At 42.1% G+C, this 6,970-nt stretch overlaps 1 pseudogene; it reads right to left on the bottom strand.

The window, feature by feature from the left end:
* Positions 1-6,016: 6,016 nt before the first annotated feature.
* Positions 6,017-6,594, bottom strand: LOC122099730 (annotated as a pseudogene).
* Between the last annotated feature and the right edge of the window lie 376 nt (positions 6,595-6,970).

The following is a 6,970-nucleotide window of genomic DNA, read 5'->3' as shown; positions in this document are numbered from 1 at the left end:
TGGATTCAGTTGCCCTTTTTGAAAAGTTTAAAATGGTAATGGTAAACAAAGATACCTATAACTACATATGGGGCTAACTCCCTTTTTTGTTTTAGTAATTGCTCTTAAAGACACTGGAGATTTCTATCTATAACTACTTGGACTTTGGGAATTATAGGGAGTTCCTGTAAGACGATTCATATGCCATTTGTTAAAAAAAAAATTCTGACATTGCTTTACTAACAAAACAGGGTCCATTTTCTGTTTTAACTTGTGCTGGTAGACCCAAGGTGGCAAAGCATTGAAGAAGATGTGTATGTGCTGTGGCCCAGCATGCTCCTGAGTAGGTATTTATAGATACAAAGATATATTGAAACTTACCAAAGGCTAGGAAATGAGTAACATCCGTTTGCCAGAGGACGTTAGGTTTAAGGCCTCTGGGATTTAACCTTGGTGGTTGTAATGGGGATAATTTTAAGAAGAGCTGGCATGTTTTACAGGTATGTACAATTCTTTTGAGGTCATTTACAGGAATCTAAGGAAATCTATGTTGACGACCTCTCCAATTAATGTGGGTTAAATCATGCAAACAGGTAGCCTCTTGTAACATTAATGCTTGTGGACCAGTAGCTAACTGGTCTACCCAATTATTGCCTAGGGATAAAAAACCAGGAAGTTTTGAATGCCCTCTCAAATGTTGAATATGAATAGGGGCTCCACATCCTTCTAATAGCCCCTTAAGAGTAAACATAAGAGGAGAAATAAGGTTTTCATCCAGCTTAATATATGCTTGGGGAAAATGAGGGAGCAAGTTAATCATATATAGGTCATCAGAATAAAAATTAAAGGGTATTATATTTGAATGTCCTGAAGTGCCATAATTACAGCGAGCATTTTTATATTGTGCTGTGCCTTTGCAAAGTTTAAATCTTTGTTGGCTTCGGGTGTTTTGTTATTCCTCAAAGGCTGCATACACAGAGCCTGCTTTACTTCCATCAGTAAAAGCATGGAGAGTGCCAGGAATAGGCGTATGAGAAAATAGAGATGGCATTTTAGAGGAAGTTGCCATAACATTACAGTCCATTTAGATGGCCCATAATGGCGGTCAATTTGGCCTAGAAATCCCTCCAATGAGAGAGCAAGATGAGCATTGGCTCGAGTGAAAAACTCAATGTCTGCCATCTGAAAAGAAAAAACAATGGAGTGATGGTCAAGGCCATAATGCCTTTGGGCTTGGGTCCTTCCCTTGACAATAGCAAGTTGGTCTGCCTGAGAGTACACCTGAGGTGTGCCCCCCAGGGGAGTGTGAACCCACTCTAATGGCTCCCCCCTTTGAGTTAAAACTGCAGAAATTAATGTGACACCTGCAAACAACCAAAAGGAAATGGGTTCAAAAATAGAATACCTCCTCAGGGAAACTTCATCCAGGGCTTTTTGGAACTATAAAAGTATTGCCCGATGACTGTCTATAATTGTAATAACTTCTTGTGGTGTCCTGTCTTTTAGTAGGGCAAATAAGGGCACAAGACTATCTGTAGGGACGGGAACCCATGGCAACAGACAATTGATTCCCCCTAAAAGACTCTGAAGTTGGGTTAAGGTTAGCGAGACTGGAAAATCCAGCAAATGCTTAAGGGGGCTGGCCTGAGTCAAGATATGGTGGGTTCTGAGCACCTTAAAAGGAGATAGCTTTTGAATTTTATTGAGGGCTATGGTAAAACCCCCCATTTTCAACATGGCGAGACCTGGGCCAGAAGGCCCTCCAGGCTTCCCAGGTCTTGGTGCCCCAAAATTATATTATCCATGTAGGCATAAGCAAGGGAGGTATCTGAACCCAGCACAGGCCCTAAAAGTGTGGACAAGTATTGTTGGCAAAAGGTCGGGCTATTGGCCATTCCCTGTGGCAGCACTATCCATTGAAACCTCTGATCAGGCTGGGAAAAATTAAGAAAAAGGATGGAGAAAGCAAACTTCTTGCAGTCATCTGGATGTAGGGGGATAGAAAAAAACTATCTTTAATATCATTGACAACCGAGGTATATTCTGAACATATAGCAGGAGTCCAGGGCATGCCTCTTAGGGGCGTTCCTACTAGCTCCATTCTTTCATTTACCTTACATAGATCTTGGAGCATATGCCAAGCCCCAAAGTCTTTTTGAATAATAAATACAGGAGTGTTCTAAGGACTCATAGAAGGGCATATGTGCCCAACATTTATCTGTTCCACCACCAAAAGGTGGAGGGCTACAAGTTTAGGTTTGGTCAATGGCCACTGCTCCCCCTAGATAAGGCTGGCGATCTAAATCAAACTTGCATTGACAATCCTTTTTTGAATGGAATCTCTTCCTGCCCCTGGGGCAGTGTGTAGGGAGCAATTTGCCCCCCCCCTCATGCCGGTTGGCAGGGGATTGTTTTAAACAGTCCCTCTTAAAGTGCCCCTCCTGCCTGCATTTAAAACAAGTTCTCTCCCCAATGGTATTAGGGTTTCTTGGTCCGGGCTGCCAATGCCTGGGTAATAGCCTCATTGCAGATGTCTAAGCCAGTAAGGCTAAAGCTAGTGATTGGGAATGGTGCTGTTGCATTCCCACATCCTGAGAGGCCACCACCCATCTGCTCAGGGTACTCTTTCTCAATCTTGCGCAGTCCATGCGGTGATCTGCATTCATTCTTTCCCAGACCAGCAGCTTTACAAACTGATCTCATAGGTTCCCTGTGGGCAGCTTGCAGTTTATACTCTTTTGGAATCAGTCTACAAACTCAGCTAGAGGCGCACCAGGCTTTTGTCTCACTCCTGCTATGGGGGTCTCAGTGGGCCATCATCCAGTTTATACCAAACAGCAAGTCCAGCCTGCCTCACCTGGTCATGGTACAGGCCAAGTATTGTGGCCTTTTGGAGGCCAGTGGAGTATCCATCCCCTGTCCCTGTTAACATGGCAAAAGTAATAGGTATCATCGGTTAAGCCTGCCGGTTATTCTCTGCTCGCACTCTGCATTCCTCCTTAAAGAAAGCACACCATTTAATAAACTGAGAACTATTGAGGACGGCTTTGGCAACATCTAGCCAGTCCTTAGGGACACACAGGTGATAATCAACGTCCTATAATAGGGTAAGGGCCCAAGGAGAGTTTGGGCCATCCTCCACCACCGCTTGCAGAACTCTTTAAGGTCCTTAGCTTGCCCTGGATACCATTCCAATGGCCTGTTAGCTCCAGGTGCCAGATTGACTGGATGTGTTTGGGGAAGTGAATCCTGTGGCCTAGGGTCCAGGCTCCCAAGTGGCACTTCATTAAAGGGCAGGCCTCCGAGTAGGTTACTTCCCCAGCCCTCGGCCTCTCCATGGGAGGTTGGTAGGGGTCCGAGTCTTACAGGTCTCTCTTGCAGGTCACGGAGGGCGCCATACCTCCCCCCTCTGAATCAGAGGAATAGGGAGGGGCCTAGGAGAGTCAGGAACACCCGAGTCAGAGGGGGTAACCTTCACCTTCGTTTTGATTTCCACTGTCCACTCAACTCCCTCTCAGCGCCATCTTTGCTGCCCATGTACTCCACATGAATATAAATAATATTTTTTTCTCTGCATATCTTAAAAAACCATGCTGACAACATGAAATAAAAAATCCCAAAGTTTAAAACCTTCTTCTAGAAAAGTTAAAGAATTACTGAGAACAAGTATTTTAAGAATAATTTCAGAAAGCTTGAACTCAGGGCCTGGGTTCTATCTCTGAGATTAATAGCAAGGCTATTGCTGCCACATTGAACCATAGTGCCATTTCTAATTTTCTCGTGGTTAATTGAAGAGAAGAATCCCACTGACTTTCCTGTCCAACCTGACTTTGAGCTAGGATCTGGAAATCTCAGCCCTCTGAATAGCTAGAATTATAAGCATGAGCTACTGGCACATGGCTACACTAATTGCTTAACTGAAAGAGTTAAAATTGAATGTTAATCATGTTTAACTTTGTAAAATAAAGTTAACTGAAATGCCTTTTACTAGTAATAAGGGATCAAATGTGTCTACTGTGTAGGTGGGTTACAAAGTTCTTACCAAAAGCTAAATACTTCCCTTGTTTTCTATTCTTCCAAAATTGTTTGCTCTCCAGAATCATGCCTTATCTTTCCTTGCTGGTTTCTGTAGCTTATTTCATACATGCTCACAGCTTCTTCAATTATCATTTCCTTATGTGAAGAGCTTGCAAATATCTATTTTCAATCCAAACTACTTTTATGCACCTCTCATCCATATATTCAACTGCCATAAACACTTGTGAAACAGTAATCTTGTCTTTCCATTACTGGATATAAATGTGTAAGTAAAATTTAGGAAAATAAAGGAATAACATCAATAAATATACCTGATGATTGTAATAGTAATGCTAAATATTACTACAATGCTGTTTTTCTGAGCAATTTAATATAAAGCTCAAGGAAAACAACGTTTTTGAGTGCTGATATTGGGGTTTAAACTCAGGACCTTGCCTTCTTATTATGCATTTTCCTTCAAGGGTAGTGTTTTACCCTTGAGCAGACATAGCTTTTCTTTTCATTGATGTTCTCTGCTGTGTTCAAAAGGAGGATTTTTAAACCTCTTATTTAAGTGATTCTTAAATATTCATAGGGGAGCAAAAGAAGAATAGAAGACAATAGAAGAATAAAAGATTATAAGTTCAAGCTTGAAATCGTAACTACGCAGGAGGCAAAGAGATGAAGATTTTGTTTCAGAGCCAACAAGGGGAGAAAAATCTGTGAGACTCCTATCTCTAATTAACACCCAAAATGCTGGAAATTTTTTGGGGGGATTATTTAGAGATAAACTCTTTGTCTTTCCTTCTTGGGCTGGATTGAAACCTGGATTCTCAGATATCAGCTCTCTGAGTATCTAGAATTACCGGTGTGTGCTAACAATGTCCAGTTTCAAGGAGAGGGCAAGGTACTGATTTCAAGCTCAAGGAACAGCACAAAAACAAAAACAAAACTTATGACATACAAATATACTGATAGAATACAAACCAAAACAAACAAAATATGGGTATCTAGATGGGTGAAGGTCTTAATAGCATTATTATCACTATTATCTTTTCTGGCATATTAAGTAACCAGAAATTATGCATTAAAGGCATAGCTTAGTGGGTAGAGTACTAGCTAAAATGAAATGTATCAAACCTACTTACGGAAGAAAGAGAAAAACAAACAGAATCTACACATATTTCGTTAATGTACTTTTAAATGCATTCCAATCAAGAAAACTCTAGGCATTGATGAATTTATTATTGACTTTTCCTAAAACTTTGAAGAGATCATTTTGATTCTACAAAAATACTTCTTTAGGAAGGTAAGAAATAGTAGCTGCCCTCTTAAAAGTTTCTTTTTTTTTTTTGGTCCAGTCGTAGGCCTGATCTCTGGGCCTGGGCGCTGTCCCTCAGCTCTTAGGCTCAAGGCTAGCGCCCACTTGAGCCACAGCGACACTTCCGGATTTTTTCCCCTGCTTATGTGGTGCTGAGAAATCGAACCCAGGGCCTCATGCATGCAAGGCAAGCACTCTACCACTGAGCCACCTTGCCAGCCCTTAAAAGTTTCTTTAAAAAAATACCGAGCTGAATTTTGTCTGGAATTATATTCCATGTACTGAGCAATTAAGGCGAATCTTTTCAGGACATTGAGTCTTCTAACCATTAAGTACTTTATTCATCATTTACTTAGTCCTTATTTTTTGTATAACATTTGAAAGGTTCTATAAAATCCATTTGGAGGGTCTTTACTCAAAGCAGAATGGCATAATGTAAGCATCTCAGGATTTAGAGCAGTGAGTATGAAAGCCATGAACAGTTTATCTTGTCTTTGAAGAAATTTTTAATGCATAGAGCATAAATAAGAAAGAACATTTTAGGTGATAGAGTAAATAATGGAGGCCAGGAGGTGGCCTAGCACCACCATAGGAAGACGAAAGCTTGGGTGCACCCTAAGGGAGAACTGTCCTGTCCTGTTCTGTCCTGTTGAGATACTTGTCATGCATCAGGTGCCTGAACAGGGAGGGCTGGCACTACTAATACAGCACCATGAATACAGTCAGCTTGGCACCATCCATGGCTCGCAGCAGAAACCAGATGAAGTGGAGCAGGGATTGGACAGAGGGTGGCCCATGTTTGTTGGATGGTACTTCTATGCATACATGATGAAGACCAAAGACCTGCTTTTGTTTTTCCAATAGAGAAACTGCAGCACTGCCTGGGGCACGAGCATGTCCACTTGCCTGGGAAGCTTTGGGCCATGGAGTCCTCCACCAGCATGTTGGCAGAGCCAACACTGTCTGTGGAGTGTAGAAAGTAGTATCAAGTTTCCCAGTAGTTCTTGCTTTCCACAGAGTCAATGCCCAAAGCAAATGGAACCAGGGGTGGCCCTATTTCCAGGAACCCCAACTGAAACACTTCAAGGCTCTGGATCAGTGGGGTCCATCAAACTGAACATCCTAGCCAGACACTACATCCACTTCTGCCTTCTTTGGGGACTCCAACACCAACATGGACAGTGCTGCTGTGCTCTTTTGCTGGCCATGAGGGAAGAACAGGAGTGTGCTCCCGAGCACATGAACTCCTGAGCCCCAGAGGGCTTACTTTGGGTCATGTACCTGAAGAAGAGGGTCCAGTACTTCTGGCGTGCCCTTGACGCAGTTTACCTTGCATGTGATTGTTGTCTTCATTCTGGGAGCCTTCGTGCTCCACCATCGCTGCTGCCAATGTGGCCCAAATACTATAACCTTTAGAAAGACTGGGTCAAAGCTTGAAAATATCAATACCAAGAATTGGGTGCATTAAAGAGGAGGGTATGGAAAGGGTAGACAAATGAAGGGAAGAAGGGACAGAATGTAAATGAGCTCATTGGATGAGAGTGAGGGAACAGAAGATGCTGTATGAAAGGAAATGTATTTATCTGCCTCATGAAATTGAAATCCCTCTACACAACCTCTTTATAATAATTATAAACTAAATTACTTTTCTAA

Source organism: Dipodomys spectabilis, unplaced genomic scaffold (assembly GCF_019054845.1).
Source record: "Dipodomys spectabilis isolate Male_0828 unplaced genomic scaffold, ASM1905484v1 ptg000531l, whole genome shotgun sequence".
NCBI lineage: Eukaryota > Metazoa > Chordata > Mammalia > Rodentia > Heteromyidae > Dipodomys > Dipodomys spectabilis.
Note: the sequence above shows the minus strand (reverse complement) of the source record. Positions and strands in the feature narration are given on the sequence as shown.